Below are 16734 nucleotides of genomic sequence, written 5' to 3' on the forward strand. Positions count from 1 at the left end.
AAAGAATAGCATTAATGACAGGTGTGATACCCAGAATGCTCAGCGGCCTAGAATCCGCCCTATCTGTGACAGGAGCGGGGCGCGCAGGCGCGGTAGAGAGCTTTGTCAGCAGCAGGAGCTGCGGGTTCGGAGTTGGAGCGTGATATTCACAAAGTGCGAGAAGACTTTGCGGGCTCACACAGCTGGAGCAGGGCCTCAGGGCCACAATAAGATGGAACAATCCCATCTGTATCCCTGCGGATGGCGGTGGTGAAGCTTTTCCCGGTGAGGCTTCCCGAAACGGCGTCTATAAATGGATAAGAATTGGGGACTGGGCAGGGAGCGTCTCTAAATGAATAAAATTTGGGTAATGGTCAGGGAGCGTCTGTAAATGGATAAGAATTGGGGACTGGGCAGGGAGCTTCTGCAAATGGATAAGAATTGGGGGACTGGGCAGGGAGCGTCTCTAAATCAATAAGATTTGGGTACTGGTCAGGAAGCGTCTGTAAATGGATAAGAATTGGGGACTGGGCAGGGAGTGTCGATAATTGAATAAGAGTTGGAGACTGGGCAGGGAGCGTTTCTAAATGAATAAGATTTGGGGACTGGGCAGGGAGCGTCGATAAATGCTTAAGAATTGGGGACTGGTTCGGGAGCGTTTTTTTATTCGTTCGTGGGATGTGGGCGTCGCTGGCTCGATCTCAGCTCGAGTAATGTGTCCAGTTCTGGGCACCAGGCTTTAGAAAGGACATTAAAGCTTCTGAGACAGTTCAGAGGAGATTTACTAGAATGATACCAGAGATGAGGGGTGTCAGTTCTCTGGACAGGCTGGTGAAGCTGGGATTGTTCTCCTCAGAGTAGGGAAGGTTAAGGGAAGATTTAATAGAGGTGTTCAGAATCATGAAGGATTTTCATAGGGTAGAGAGGGAGAAACTGTTTCCACTGTCCTGGGGGTCAGTAACCAGAGGACACAGATTTAAATAATTGGCCAAAAATGTCAAGGGGAGGTGAGGAGAGATCTTTTTACCCAGTAACTGATTCGGATTTGGAATGAATTGTCTGACAGGGTGGTGGAAACAGATTCAATTATAACTTTCATAAAGGAATTGGACAAATATTTCAAAGTGAAATTCTCCAGGATTATGGGGAAATAGGCAGGGGGTTGGACTAATTGCATCTTTTTGTCAGAGTCAGCAGAGGCACAATGGGGCCGAATGGCCTCCTTCTGTTCTGTATGATTCTATGAACATAAGAACGAGGAGCCGGAGTCGGCAAGTCAGCCACTCGAGCCTGCTCTGCCGTTCAATACAAACATGGCTGATCTCATCACGGCAGTTCTTGTTTCTTGCCAGCAGATGTCACTTCACTCCAATACAGTGAAGTTTACAAATCTGAGAGAGACACAACAGGAAGAATTGTTCACATTATAGTGAATGTGTGGGATTTAGAAATACTAGGAGTGGAGACGAGTTATTACTTCTCTGCTCGATCCCCATAGCCCTGTAAAAGTATTTCCTTCAAGTGCCCATTCAAATTCCTTTTGTAATCCTCGATTGTCTCCATTTCCACCGCCCTCGTGGGCAGCGAGTTGCAGATCATCACCAATCAGTGTAAAAAAGTTCTTGCGCACATTCCCCCTGTATCTCCTGTCCAAAACCTTCAATCTGTGTCCCCTAGTCCTTGTACCAATAGTTAACGGGAACAATGTTTCCTTGCCAATTTATTTAAAACTGTCATAGCCGAAAACACATCTATCAATTCTCCCCTCACTCTCCTTTGATGCAGGTAGACCAACCCTAGCTTTTCCAACCTAACCTTGTAACTAAAATCCTCCATCCCTGGATCCATTCTGGTGAATTTCCTCTGCATCCTCTCAAGGACGCTCACATTCTTTCTTAAGTGTGGTAAGCAAAACTGGAAGCAACACGCCAACTGGGGCCGAACCAGAGCTTTATAATGGTTCAGCATAACTTCCCTGCTTTGTACTCAATGCCTCTTTTTTTCAAGCCCAAGATCCCATATGCTTTGCTAACCACTCTCGCAATATTTCTTGCCACCTTCAAAGATTGATGCACATGAACCCCAAGTCCCTCTATTCCAACACACACTTTAGAAATGTGTCATTAAGTAAATATTGCCTCTCCCTATTCCTTATGCCAAAATACATCTCCTCACACTTGTCACTATTAAATTTCTTCTGCCACCTGTCTGCCCATTCTGCTAGCCTATCATTGTCCTGTTGCAGGCAGTTCATATCATCCTCACTGTTTGCCACTCGTCCAAGTTTGTTGTCATCGGGATATTTTGAGATTCTACTCAATATTCCAAGATCCAAGTCCTTTATCTTTAGCAAAAAAAGCAATGGTTCTAGCACTGACCCTTGGGGAACACCTCTGTCGACTATCCTCCAGTCTGACAAAGAATCATTTCATAAGACTCCCTGTTTTCTGTCCTGAAACCAATTTTCTATCCAATTGGACACTGACCCTGCTATACCACGAACCTCAATTTTGTAAACCCCACTTTTATGTGGTACCTTGTCAAACGCTTCCTTAAAATCCATATAAACAACATCCACTGCATTCCCTTCATCAACCTGCTCTGTTAGTTCATCAAAAAATGCAGTTAGATTAGTCAAGCATGAACTCCCATTTATAAATCCATGCTCACTCTCCTTAATTAACTCGAACCTCTCCAAGTGACTGTTGATTTTTTACCCTGATTATTCTTTCCAAAACCTTACCCACCGCTGCTGTTAATCTAACTAGCCTGTAGTTACCTGGACTGTCCTTACACCCTTTCTTGAATAAGGGTGTCGCATTTGCCACTGTTTAATCCTCTGGCACCTCCCCCGTATCCAGGGAAGATTGGAAGATTATAGCAAGCCCTTCCGTTATCTGCATCCGCATTTCCTTTCGCAACCTGGGATGTGAGCCATCCGGACCAGGTGATTTATCTTTCCTAAGCACAGCCAGCCTTTTTAGTACCTCCCTCTCTCAATTTGTACCCTCTCCATTGACTCTACTCTCTTCACTTCGACTGATATTTTGTCAAATTCCACTTCCTTAGTGATCACTGATACAAAGTACTCATTAAGTACATTAACATTGCCCTGCACCTCTAAGCTTATATTATCCTTTTTGTCCCTCATAGGCCCGACTCAACCTCTTACTACCCACTTATCATTTACATGCTGCTCGAAGATTTTTGGGTTTCCTTTCCTGTTGACTGCCGGTCTATTCTCATAGTAATAGAGAATAAGCAAATATGGAAGATGTAAGTATTTCCCATCCTTGATGAGGTGGAATTTTTTATGTTGTGGGTGGTAATGTCTTGGCCCACGAGTGTGGTGGAAGCAGAGACAATCAATGATTTGAAAAGGAAATTGGATGGATACTTGAAGGAAAGAAAATTGCAGGAGGAAAGGGATCGAGCTGGTGAGTGGAACTGACTAGATTGCTCCGGGGAGAGCCAGCATGGACGTGATAGGCCAAATGACCACCTTCTATGTTGTAAATGACTCTGTGTTGTTTCTCAAATTCAATCCACTGGTGCTTGGGAAATAATCTCAAAGTAAATTGTGCAACTGGAAAATCAGAACCAAGGCAAGGGACGCATAAGGAAGCGAAATTGCTGAAACCCGGGATTGAACCAGGTACCTTTAGATCTTCAGTCCAACGCTCGCACAACTGAGCTATTTCAGCCCTACATTAACAGCCGCTCGGTGTCCTTGTTTTGGAAGAAAATACATACATTCAAGTTTTCCAAAAAATTAAAGAACACAACATGTGAGTAATATTCCCCATTGCTTTCTCAGTACTGATGGATTGCGAAGCGGGAGACAGCCAGAAGTGCCACTGAGCCGCACAGCCCCCGAGCTGAGAATGAAATGAGATCAAATTCAATCTTTCATCGTGAGATGCTGCTGAGAGGTAAGAGTCCTGAATCAAAGCGAGACTTGCTCATTTCAAACACTCCCTGTACTCTCTGCTCATGAAGCCTTAAAAAAGGGAAAAACAGAATGGCACTCAAACTCACAACCCTGCCATTAAAAGTCTCATATTCGACTGACAGAACTGTCACTTCTACTCGGTCTCTTATTGGATGGATGCAACTCCAACGCAGGGATGGCATTCAAATCCTCCCATGGGTCCACATGTCAGACTGAGTTCCATGTTGTAGACTCAAGCAAACGAAATCTGCTCACTTCCAAAACTATCAGCGAATTGAAGCTGATTACAATCAACATCATCAGAGGTCAGAACTACCTGGTGAAAGAAGACACCCTGAAGAAGGATCCACAATTATTCAAAGGCATCGACAAAGTGAAAAACAAGAAAATCGATGAGTCAATGCAAGCCAAACAACAGAAACACTGAAGAATTCCATTCCATTCCAGTCCTGTCATTTTTGGAGTCAGGTCACAATTACAGAAACAACTTTATATTCCCACTTGGCTATCTGTACATTTAGTTAATTGCAATTTTGTCGACAAGCTCTTTGAATCCAGTTGTCTGGTCCTCAAGCCTGCTCCGGATGGAAGTCAATTCCACCTTCTGCAAAGCTGAAACCAATAGATCACCTTAATCTAAAAAATCCAGCCGACCATGGCTCGTCCGGGATTTGAACCCGGGATCTCTCGCATGTTAATTAACCATACTTCCACAGCGAAAAACAAACCCCTAGACCAACGAGCCAACGAGCCACTGACAGGTCGGGCTTTATTAGCTGCTGTGGAATTTCACTGGAACCCCCCAGCCAATCATCCATTTTTTTTCAGATCAAAGCAACATCCTGCAAATGCTGAAATAAAAACAGAAAGTGCTGGAAATGTTCAGCAGCTCTGGCAGCATCTGTGCTGTGAGAAACACAGTTAACGTTTCAGGGCACTCACCTTTTGTTTCAGCCATCCTTTCAGACTGCTTCTGTCCATCCAATCTCACTTTCTATTCTATCCACATTCTAACCATTCACTACGTTGCTACATTTTTCATGAATTCCTCATTTCTTTTATTAATGACAATTTTGTATTTCTGGCCTTTGCTTCAGACACCACCACAGGTGGAATCATGTCTCCATCTACCCAATCAAACCACTTCGCTGTATCCTCACATTGCAATGTTTCTTTAACCCTGACAGACTGTGGAGTTTCTGCTGCTTGATTGCAGTTCTTGCTTCCCGCCAGTAGATGTCACCTCACTCCAATACAGTGAAGTTTACAAATCTGAGAGAGACACAACAGGAAATAATTGTTCACATTATAGTGAATGTGTGGGATTTAGAAATACTAGGAGTGGAGACGAGTTATTATTGCACTCTGCTATTACATCTTTTATCATGGACTCCAGCATTTTCCCCACGACTGATGTCAGGCTAACCGGTATATAATTCGCTGTTTTCTTTCTGCCTCTTTTTTTAAATAGTGGAGTTACATTAACTACCGTCCAATCCATTGAAACTGTTCCAGAGTCGATAGAATTTTGAAAAAAGACCAGAAATGCATCTGCTATTTCAAGGGCCACTTCCTTAAGTACTCTGGGATGTAGATTATCAGGGCCTGGGGATTTATCAGCCTTCAATACCATCAATTTCCCAAACATTCCCTACTAATACTGATTTTATACAGTTCCTCCTTCTCACTAGACCCTATGTTCCCCAACATTTCTGGGAGATAATTTGTATCCTCCTTTGTGAAGACAGATACAAAGTATGTATTTAATTGGTCTGCCATTTCTTTGTTCCCCATTATAAATTCCCCCGTTTCTGACTGTAAGGGGCCCACATTTGTCTTCACTAATCTTTTTCTCTACACATATCTATAGAAGCTTTTACAGTCAGTTTTTATGTTCTCTGCTAGCTTACTCTCATACTCTATTTCCCCCTTCTTAATCAATCCTTTTGTCCTCCTCTGCTAAATTCCAAACTGCTCACAATCTTCAGGTTTGCTGCTTGTTCTGGCCATTTTATATTTCTCCTCCTTGGATCTAATACTTCCCTTAATTTCTTTTGTAAGCCACAGTTGAGCCACCCTTCCTGTTTTACTTTTGCACAGGCAGGAATGAACAATTGTTGTAATTCATCCATGCGCTCTTTAAATGCTAGCCATTGCCTATCCACTGTCAACCCTTTAAGTAACGTTCCCCAATCTATCAGAGCCAACTCCCGCCTCATACCTTCATAGTTTTCTTTGTTTAGATTCAGGACCCGAGTCTCGGAATCATCAGGCTCGATGGGCTGAATGGCCTACTCCTATGTTCCTCTTTTCCTAAGAGAGTTGGCGCCAGCGCGCAGCCCTGCTTTACCCCACTGCTGATCTTGAAAGTGTCTGATGTTGCTCCATTGTAACTGATGGAACTGTGCATGTTCTCGTGGAAAGAAGAGATGATGCCCAAGAGTTCAGGAGGGCAGCCGAGTTTCCATCGCAGTTTGAAGAGTCAGTCTCTGCTGACAAGATCACAAAGGCCTTGGTGATGTCGTTCAAAATATGTGTGATTCTGTGGCGCAATGGATAGCGTGTTGGACTTCGAAATAGTGATAAAGAAGGTATTCAAAGGTTGTGGATTCAAATCCCACCAGAGTCAGATTTTGGACCAGAGACAGAAGAGCACAACGGAACAGAGGAAACAAGTGTGTCAAAAGCACCGACTCAGAGACAGAGCGAGAGAGAGAGGAGCACGGCAGGAGCGGAGCAGGGGTAAAAAAATCAAGGGGTGACATCACAATGGAGAGTGAGAGCAGGGAAACAGAGAGCCGCTGGGGTGAGTTTCCAGGATTTGGTTCTAGCTTCGGTGCTGTGGAAGGAGCTGTTTGGTGAGGATCTGGTAAGCTGTGACATCACAGGCAAGCAGGTAGTTGATTGGTTTGGAAAAAGCTGCATGTTTGATGAGTATCTGGAAAGTGATTAAGGTCCATTTTAGTCCAAATGTTTAAAATAGTAAACAAACTAGTAGTAAGCTTTATAAAATATACAATAAAATAAACAATTGAATAAAATAATTAAGTAGTTAATTGAAACACGTTAAGGATGACAGGACAGGTGATGTGTCACAGCTGCAGCATGTGGGAGCTCCTGGATGCCAGTGTGATCCAGAGCAAACACATCTGCAGCAAGTGTAGTATCTGTTCTTATCAGTGCTTATTTGATTGAGAAGAGACCATGATCATTGCCTTTTGATCCTGGGGGAACTTTGAGTAAAATGGCTATAACCAATTTTCGAGTTTCGGGCCAGGGAGTGCGCAACACTGTTCGGGTGGTCGTGAAGGACAAGGAAGGAGATGCACCGGTCGATCGCACCTTCTTCATCAAGAAATTTCTCTTCGATTGCTGCGGATTTCAAGCGATGGACGTCTTCTGCCTGCAGGATTTCCCCAGCAGTGGATACTTCGACGTGACGTTCCGGAACGTGGCAGGATGCATCAAGTTTCTCAAGGCGTTCAAGGTGAAAGGGGACCGGGCGCCACTGTCGATCCTCACAGCGGAGCCGCTCTTCACGCTTCCGTCACAACGGTACCGGGTGGTGACGATTCACCTCTACAACCCCCATGTTCCGGTGGTGGATGTACTCACCTTTCTCGCCAGGTACGTCGAGGTGGCCGGCAGCAGCACTGATGTCAAGGACCCCTTTGGGATCTGGACCAGCAAGCGGCAGGTCAAGGTGACCTTGAAGGTAGATCCCAGTGGAGCCATCATCCACCCTCCCTCCAGCTTCGCTATCGGGGGAAGTCGAGGCTTCTTGGTCTACGCTGGGCAGCCCAGAGTTTGCCGCACCTGTGGCAAATCTGGTCACATGGCAGCCAACTGCAGCACGGTTGTTTGCAAGAACTGCAAGGAGGAAGGCCATCAGACCAAGGACTGTAAGCAGACTAAGTGTTGCAACTTGTGCGGTGCGGCAGGCCATCTCTACAAGACCTGCCCCAAATGTTGCCTCAGCTATGCTCAGGCGGCAAGGTCCAAGGAAAGGCCGGGAGAAGGTTCGACGAATGCGTCCGCTGTTCGAAAGGAGACCAGCAACCTTCTCCGCAGCGAGGAACTTCAACCTGAGAAGGAAGGGGAGGCAGCTGAAACCAACGACCCAGCACCTATCCAGCGCCCGGAAACCCCTCCTCCACAGACAGAATCAATGGAGGAGGAGGCAGCAGATGGACAAACAGGTCAGTGGCAAGTGGTCCAGAGGAAAACCACAAAGAAAAAACATCCCAAAGCCACCACCCAAACCAGTGGCAAGAGGAGGCTCTCTTCTGAATCAGACTGCAACAACTCCTCTTCACTGGACGGGGAAATGCTGGAGCGACAGCCCCTTCAAAAGAGGCGGCAGAACTCCGAGATGGATGATAGAGCATCCCAGCCCCCGGGCACTGGAAGCTGTGATGGGCCCGGCGTGCCCCAACCCCAATGCCCCACACGTAACGACGTGGCCAACGCATCTCAGCTCCGGGACACCGGGAGCAAAGACACGTCTGGCGCACCTGAGCTCCTGGAGACCGGGAGCTGTGATGTTTTCGAGGAGGAACAGATGGAAGCAGCTGAGGACAACCCAATCCTCTCTGCCTACAAGACCCCCACCCGATGTCACCCGAGCGGCACAAACCCTGCATGAAAAATCAGGAGGGGTTTCTGAGCCCAACCAACGTGAAACTGCTTGTGCATACGATGGGTATGCAGGAACATCCAGAAGGGGAAGGACTGGGACTAGCGAGGACAAATGGTATGGGAAGCAACAACTAATTTTTAGTAAAAAATGGGTGTAAGAATTGCTTCCATTAATGTGCGTAGCATTAAATCTACTACGCAATGTGTTTCAACCTTGGATTACCTTGCCAAGGTCGAAGCTGACCTACTGTTTCTGCAGGAGTGTGGAATACCACACCTCAGCACCTACAGGCAGTGGTCGCGATGGTGGTCCCACGGGCCATCGATCTGGTCGGGGGGTAATGACTGCCGTTCCTCCGGCCTGGGTATTCTGCTGCGGGGAGGTAACTTCACCATCTCCGAAGTTAAGGAGTTGGTGGGCGGCCGCCTCCTCGTAGCAGACGTGATGTACAACAACGCTCCGCTCCGGTTGATCAACGTGTACGCCCCGGTACAACGCAGCGAGCGGCTGACCGTCTTCCAGCAGCTCCCACTGCTGCTGGCGACGTCCAGGCCGGTCATCCTAGGCGGTGACTTCAACTGCATCATCGATGCGGCTGGACGATCCGGCAGTGACGACAGCAAACTGGACGCTACGTCCAGATTCCTAATAGAAACAGTTAAAGATGCCAAACTGCACGACGTCTTCAGCAAACCTGCAGACGGAGCGCAGCGCAGATACACATGGTCAAGATCGGACGGGTCTGCCCGTTCCAGGATTGACTTCCTGTTTGTGTCCCGTGCTGTCACGGTCGGATCCACCGACGTCAAGCTGGTGTTCTTCTCCGACCACTGCCTCTTACTGGCCGACTGTCACTTACAGGACGACCAGCGGGTTGGCAGAGGGACGTGGAAGCTCAATGCGACACTGCTGACCCCAGAGAACGTTGAGGAACTCAAAAGGGATTACAATGGTTGGAGGACCGTGAAACCCCTCTTTGAGTCTCCAGTTCACTGGTGGGAAGCGATTAAGGAGAACATCAAGAGGTTCTTCATCCACACAGGTGTTCAGAAGGCGAGAGAGAGACAGAGGGAACTGTCCCGACTCCAGAAAATTATACAAAATCTACTCCGGTTGCAGTCAATGGGGGTCGAGGTCAAGGAGGACCTCCAAGAGGTGAAGAGCCAGCAGGCCTCGTTCTTTGCCAAGGAGGCCTCCAAGATCATCTTCCGGTCCAGAGTCCACTCCATCGAGCAGGATGAGACGTGCTCGCGTTACTTCTTCCAAAAGGTACACAGAGAGAGCTCTGTTATCAGCAGCCTGAAGGAAGAAGATGGCTCGGTAACGTCTTCGCAGTCCGACATACTAAGGATCAGCAAATCCTTTTATGCTGGACTGTATGACGCGAAGCCCACAGACAGCAGAGCCTCCCAGTCCTTCCTGTCATCTATCACAGAGGTCTTAGATGACAGCAGGAGGGAGAGACTGGACAAGCCGCTAACTCTGGACGAGCTGACAAAGGCCGTCCAGTCTTTCGAGACGAGTAAAACTCCCGGGAGCGACGTCTTACCAGTCGAGTTGTACTCGGCCCTGTGGGACTGGGTCGGCCCGGACCTGCTGGAAGTATACGAGAGTATGCTCCTGGCCGGCAGCATGTCAGAATCCATGAGAAAAGGCATCATCACCCTCATTTACAAGCAGAAGGGGGAGAGGGCAGAAATCAGAAATTGGCGGCCCATCTCACTGCTTAATGTTGATTACAAGATTCTGTCCAAAGTCATAGCCAGTCGAGTCAATTCTGCTCTGGAGTTGGTGATTCACCCCGATCAGACCTGTACTGTACCCGGCAGGAAGATCTCTGATAGTCTCGCGCTCCTCAAGGATACGATCGCCTGCGTACGGGACAGGAGGGTGGACACCTGCCTCATCAGCCTGGACCAGGAGAAGGCTTTTGACAGGATATCGCACACCTACATGATGGACGTGCTTTCCAAAATGGGGTTTGGGGAGGGAATCTGCAATTGGATCCAACTGCTCTACACAAACATCAGTAGCGCAGTCTCAATCAACGGGTTTGAATCTGAAAGTTTCCCGATCAAATCTGGAGTCAGACAGGGCTGTCCTCTCTCCCCGGTCTTGTTTGTTTGCTGTATTGAACCCTTTGCTGAGTATATTAGGAAGGATGCGAGCATAAGAGGAGTGACAATCCCAGGCAGCGGAGGCACTCAGGTCAAAACCTCCCTGTACATGGATGACGTCGCCGTTTTCTGCTCGGATCCGCTGTCCGTGCGCAGACTGATGAGTATCTGCGACCAGTTCGAACTGGCCTCGGGAGCCAAAGTTAACCACGGCAAGAGCGAGGCCATGTTCTTTGGCAACTGGGCTGACCGATCCTTTGTCCCCTTCACCGTCAGGTCAGACTACCTGAAGGTGCTGGGGATATGGTTCGGAAGGGCCGGGGCGTGCACCAAAACATGGGAGGAGCGAGCAGCCAAGGTACGACAAAAGTTGGGCATGTGGGGGCAGCGATCTCTCTCCATTGTGGGTAAGAACCTGGTCATCGGGTGCGAGGTGCTCACGTTGTTGCTCTACGTGGCGCACGTCTGGCCCATACCCCACTCCTGTGCTGTGGCAGTCACCCGAGCCATTTTCCGCTTCATCTGGGGATCTAAAATGGACCGGGTCCGGAGGGACACGATGTTCAAATCTCTGGACAAGGGCGGGAAAAATGTACCCAACGTGGCCCTCATCCTGATGACTGCCTTCGTGTGCGGCTGCATCAAGCTGTGTGTAGATCCCCAGTACGCAAACTCCAAGTGTCACTACGTGCTGAGGTTCTATCTGTCCCCAGTGTTGCGAAGGATGGGCCCGGTCACATTGCCGCGGAACACTCCATGCAGTTGGGCGATGCCGTACCACCTATCCTTCGTGGAGCAGTTTCTGCGGGAAAACACCTTTGACCACCGGTCCATCAGGCAGTGGTCTGCACGGAATGTCCTCAAGGCCCTACGGGAAAAGGAAACGGTGGATCATGTCGGATGGTTCCCCGAGCAGACCGTCAAAGTCATTTGGTGGAATGCCTCATCACCAGAACTTTCAAACAAGCACCAAGACGTAGCTTGGCTGGTGGTGAGAAGGGCCCTCCCCGTCAGATCCTTCACGCACACCCGAAGTCTCGCCCCCTCCGCACAGTGCCCCCGCGTTGGCTGTGGTGGGGAAGAGACGGTCGCCCACCTCCTCCTGGAATGTGCCTTTGCAAAGCAGGTGTGGAAAGAGATGCAGTGGTTTTTGTCAAGGTTCATCCCAAGCAGCTCTGTAAGACAGGAGTCTGTGCTCGACGGGCTGTTCCCAGGGACGCACACCGAGACAAACATCAACTGCTGCTGGAGGACTATCAATTCGGTGAAAGACGCCCTTTGGTCTGCCCGAAACTTGCTGCTCTTCCAGCGCAAAGAGTTGTCCACCACCGAATGTTGCAGACTGGCACATTCCAAGGTCCAGGACTAAGTGCTGAGGGACGCACTAAAGCTTGGGGCAGCCGCAGCAAAGGCTCAATGGGGAAAGACCACAGTGCAAGGTTCCCCCACCAAGCTGGACTGAGGGGCTGGATCCATGGGAAACCCCTCGAACTGTATCGTTAATATTCTCAATTGCTGTAAATGTAAAACTGTAATTGACATGACAATTGTGAAACGGAAGGGTTGGGAAGAAACACATGACAGTATTGAAGGAAACTGATCTCCCTTGAAATGTTTGTATTTTTTGATGCTGTTTTAAACTGTTTGGCAATGTAATTGTTACAGGTTTTTATGAATAAAATATATTTTGGAAATAAAAAAAAAGTTTGCGGCTCAAAGAGTGAGAAAAAAGGAATGTAGTGGTAGTAGGGGACAGTATAGTCAGGTGGATTGACTCTGTTCTCTGCAGCAAAGAGCAAGAGTCCAGACGGCTGTGTTGCCTGCCGGTGCCAGGATTCTGGACGTCTGCTCAGGGCTGGAGAGAAACATACAATGGGAGGGGGAGGATCCAGTCGTCGTGGTCCATGTCGGTACCAATGACATAGGCAGGACAAGGTTAGAGGTTCTGCAAAGTCAGTATGAGGAACTAGGCAGCAAATTAAGTAGCAGAACCTCAAAGTTTATAATCTCTGGATTATTACCTGAGCCATGTGCAAATTGGCATAGGACAAATAAGATTAGAGAAATTAATGCGTGGCTCAAAGACTGGTGTGGTAGTAGTGGGTTCTGGTTCGTGGGACATTGGCACCAGTACTGGGGAAAGTGGTGGCTGTACCGTTGGGACGGTCTACACCTGAACCGTGCTGGTGCCGGTGTTCTAGCGAGCCACATAACGAGGGAAGTAGAGACAGTTTTAAACTGAATAGTGGGGGCAAGGGATCAAATTTGGGAAGATATGGTGAATCAAGGAGGAGAGACAAGGCAAGAGAGAAAGGTATAAATATGGGAAATGATAAACAGACTGTGACAGGAAGGGACAGAGCAGATAAATCTAAGAGTAAATCAACAGATAAGGCTAGAGGTTACAAAAATAATAAAAGGACAAAACTAAATGCTCTGTATCTGAATGCATGGAGCATTCGAAACAAAACAGATGAACTGAGAGCACAAATAGAATAAATAAGTGCGATCTGATAGTCATTACAGAGATCTGGCTGCAGGGCGTCATCGATTGGGATGTGAATATTGGAGGTTCCATGGCATTTAGGAAGGACAGGAAGCTTGGAAAAGGTGGTGGGGTAACTCTGTTAATTAATGATGGTATTAGCGCAATAGAGAGGGATGACCTAAGTTCAGGAGATCACGATGTCGAAGCAGTTTGAGTTGAGATGAGAAATAATACAGGCAAGAAGTCACTTGTGGGAGTGGTGTACAGGCCACCTAACATTAACCACACTGCAGGATGGGGTATAAAAAAAGAAATAATGGCAGCTTGTCAGAAAGGTACAGCAATAATTATGGTGGATTTTGATATCCATATAGACTGGAAAATTCTGATGGGCAGAGGTAGCCGAGATGAGGAGTCCACAGAATGTTTTTGGGATAATTTCTTGGAAAAATAAGTTCTGGAGCCAACCTGAGAGCAGGGTATACTAGACCTGGCATTGTGCAATGAGATAGGATTAATTAATGACCTCATAGTTAAGGTGCCCCTAGGTAATAGCGATCATAATATGATTGAATTTTGCATTCAGTTTGAGGGAGAGAAGTGTTGGTCCCAGACTAGTATTTAAACTTAAATAAGGGCAATTATAAGGGCATGAAAGCAGAGCTAGCTAAAGTGAACTGGCAAATTAGGTTAAGGGATAGGTCAATAGAGATGCAGTGGCAGACATTTAAGGAAAATTTCAGAATACACAGAATAGATACATTTCAACGAGAAAGAAAAATTCCAAAGGTGGGACTCACCATCCATGTTTAATGAAAACAGTTAAAGATACTATCAAACTTAAAGAAAAAGCCTATAATTGTGCAAAGGTGGGAGGCAGGTCGGAAGATTGGACACAATATAAAAAACAGCAAAGAATGACTAAAAGATTGATAAGGAAGGTAATATTAGAGGACGAGAGAAAGCTAGCAAGAAATATAAAGACAACTAGTAAGAGTTTGGATAGATATTTTAAAAAGAAAAGAGTTAACAAAGTGAGTGTTGGTCCTATGGAAAGTGTGTCTGGGGAATTAATAATGGATAATTAAGAGATGGCAGAAGAATTGAACAGATACTTTGGATTGGTCTTCACTATTGAGGATACAAATAACATCCCAGTATTAGCTGTAAGTCAGGAAATGGAAGGGAGGGAGGAACTCAAGAAAATTACAATCACCGGGGAAGTGGTACTAAACAAATTGTTGGAGCTGCGGGCTGACAAGTCGCCAGGTCCTGAAGTGGCTAGTGAGATAGTTGATGCGCTGGTTTTAATTTTCCAAAATTCCCTCGCTTCGGGAAGGTTCTGTTAGATTGGAAAGTAGCGAATGTAATTCATTTATTCAAAAAGGGAGGGAGACAGAAAGCAGGAAACGACAGGCCGGTTAGCTTAACATCTGTCTTAGGGAAAATGTTAGGAGCGATTACTGAAGATGTTATAGCAGGGCATTTAGAAAACATTAAGGTAACCAGGCAGAGTCAACATGGTTTTGTGAAAGGAAAATCATGTTTAACCAATTTATTGGAGTTCTTTGAGGGAGTTACATGTGCTGTGGATAAAGGGGAACCGGTGGATGTATTGTACTTCGATTTCCAGAAGGATAAGGTGACATATCAAAGGTTATTGCAGAAAATAAAAGCTCATGGTGTCAGGGGTAACATATTGGCATGGATAGAAGATTGGCTAGCGAACAGGAAACAGAGAGTCAGCATAAATGGGTCATTTTCTGGTTGGCAAGAAGTAACGAGTGGTCCACATGGATCTGTGCTGGGGCCTCAACCTTCTACAATTCTCGAAATGACTTTGATGAAGCGACCAAAAGTATGGTTGCTAAATTTGCTGATGACAAAGATAGGTCGGAAAGTAGGTTGTGAAGAGGACATAAGGGGGCTACAAAGGGATATAGATAGGTTAAGTGCATGGGCAAAGACCTGGCAAATGGAGTATAATGTGGGAAAGTGGGAAATTGTCCACTTTGGCAGGAAGAATAAAAAAGCATATTATCTAAATGGTGAGAGATTGCAGAGATCTGAGATGCAGAGGGATCTGGGTGTCCTAGTGCACGAATCGCAAAAGGTTAGTCTGCAGATACAGCACGTAATTAGGAAAGCTAATAGAATGCTATCATTTATCGCCAGGGGAATTGAATACAATAGTAGGGAGGTTATGCTTCAGATATATAGGGCATTGGTGAGACCTCTTCTGCAATACTGAGTACAGTACTGGTCTCCTTATTTATGGAAGGATGTAAATACATTGGAGGTAGTACAGAGAAGGTTTACTAGACTAATACATGGAATGGGTGGGCTGTCATATGAGGAAAGATTGGACAGGCTCGGTTCGTATCCACTAGAGTTTAGAAGAGAAACAGGCGACATGATTGAAACATACAAGATCCTGAGGGGTTTTGACAGGGTGGATGTGGAAAGGATGTTTCCCCTTGTGGGAGAATCTAGAGCTAGGGGTCACTGTTTAAAAATAAGGGGTCACCCATTTAAGACAGAGATGAGGAGCAATTTTCCCCCTCAGAGGGTCGTGAGTCTTTGGAATTTTCTTCCTCAAAAGGCAGTGGAAGCAGAGTCTTTGAATATTTTTAAGGGAGAGATGGATAGATTCTTTATCTGCAAGGGGGTGAAAGGTTATCGGAGGTAGATGGAAATGTGGAGTAATCAGTTCAGCCATGAGCTTATTGAATGGTGAAGCAGGCTCGAAGGGACGAGTGGCCCACTCCTGCTCCTAATTCGTATGTTCATATGTAAAGACAATGTAGAGTGGTCTGTACTGTTCACAGTACTTCTCCTGTAACTGCCGAAGTGAGACAATCATGTCGACTGTCGATCTACCAGCTCTGAAGCTGCACTGAGACTAAGGATAGATGTGTGATGCCAGGGTCTGCAATCTGGTCAGAGCAATGCGAGCAAAGACCTTCCCCACAATACTTAGCAAGGAGATGCCTCGCTAATTGCTGCAGTCACTGCGATTCCCCTTATTGTTGTACAAGGTGACCATGTTTGCATCACGCATGTTTTGAGGTGCAGATCTTTCCTTCCAACAGAGACACAGAAGTTCATGGAGATGCTGCAGCAGAGCCGCTTTTCCACTTTTGATGATTCCAGGTGGAATACCATCATTTCCCGGGGCTTTACCACTGGCAAGATGGTCAATGGCTTTGTTGAGCTCCACTATGGTGGGGTCACTGTCCAGCTCCTCCATGACAGGGAAGTCTGGAATGGCACTGAGAGCCACTTCAATGACAATATTGTCCGTTATGTAGAATTTAAGGTAATGCTCCACTCACCTTTCCATCTGCTTGTTAACAGATGATTCCACTTTGACACCGCACTGAGACCTTGAGCATTGTTGTCTGAAAGAGCCTGATCGAGGATGTTGAGGAACTCCTGGGTCCTTTCTGGATCAGTGGTTCGCCAAGTGTTGATCTGAGGACGACGTTCTTCTTGGATGGATGAAGCTTCCTTGGCTGAAGCCTGACCTTGTTACATACCAGGGAGTGCTCAGTGTCAC

The 16734-nt window shown here is 46.7% G+C and overlaps 1 non-coding gene across 1 annotated transcript; it reads left to right on the forward strand.

The window, feature by feature from the left end:
• Positions 1 to 6469: 6469 nt before the first annotated feature.
• trnar-ucg (transfer RNA arginine (anticodon UCG)) lies at positions 6470 to 6560 on the forward strand. Its single transcript is given in 2 exon segments — positions 6470 to 6506; positions 6525 to 6560. It is a non-coding gene; the product is annotated as a tRNA-Arg (tRNA).
• The last annotated feature ends 10174 nt before the right edge of the window (positions 6561 to 16734 follow it).

The sequence above is a fragment of the Heterodontus francisci genome, unplaced genomic scaffold (genome assembly GCF_036365525.1).
Source record: "Heterodontus francisci isolate sHetFra1 unplaced genomic scaffold, sHetFra1.hap1 HAP1_SCAFFOLD_184, whole genome shotgun sequence".
Taxonomy (NCBI): domain Eukaryota; kingdom Metazoa; phylum Chordata; class Chondrichthyes; order Heterodontiformes; family Heterodontidae; genus Heterodontus; species Heterodontus francisci.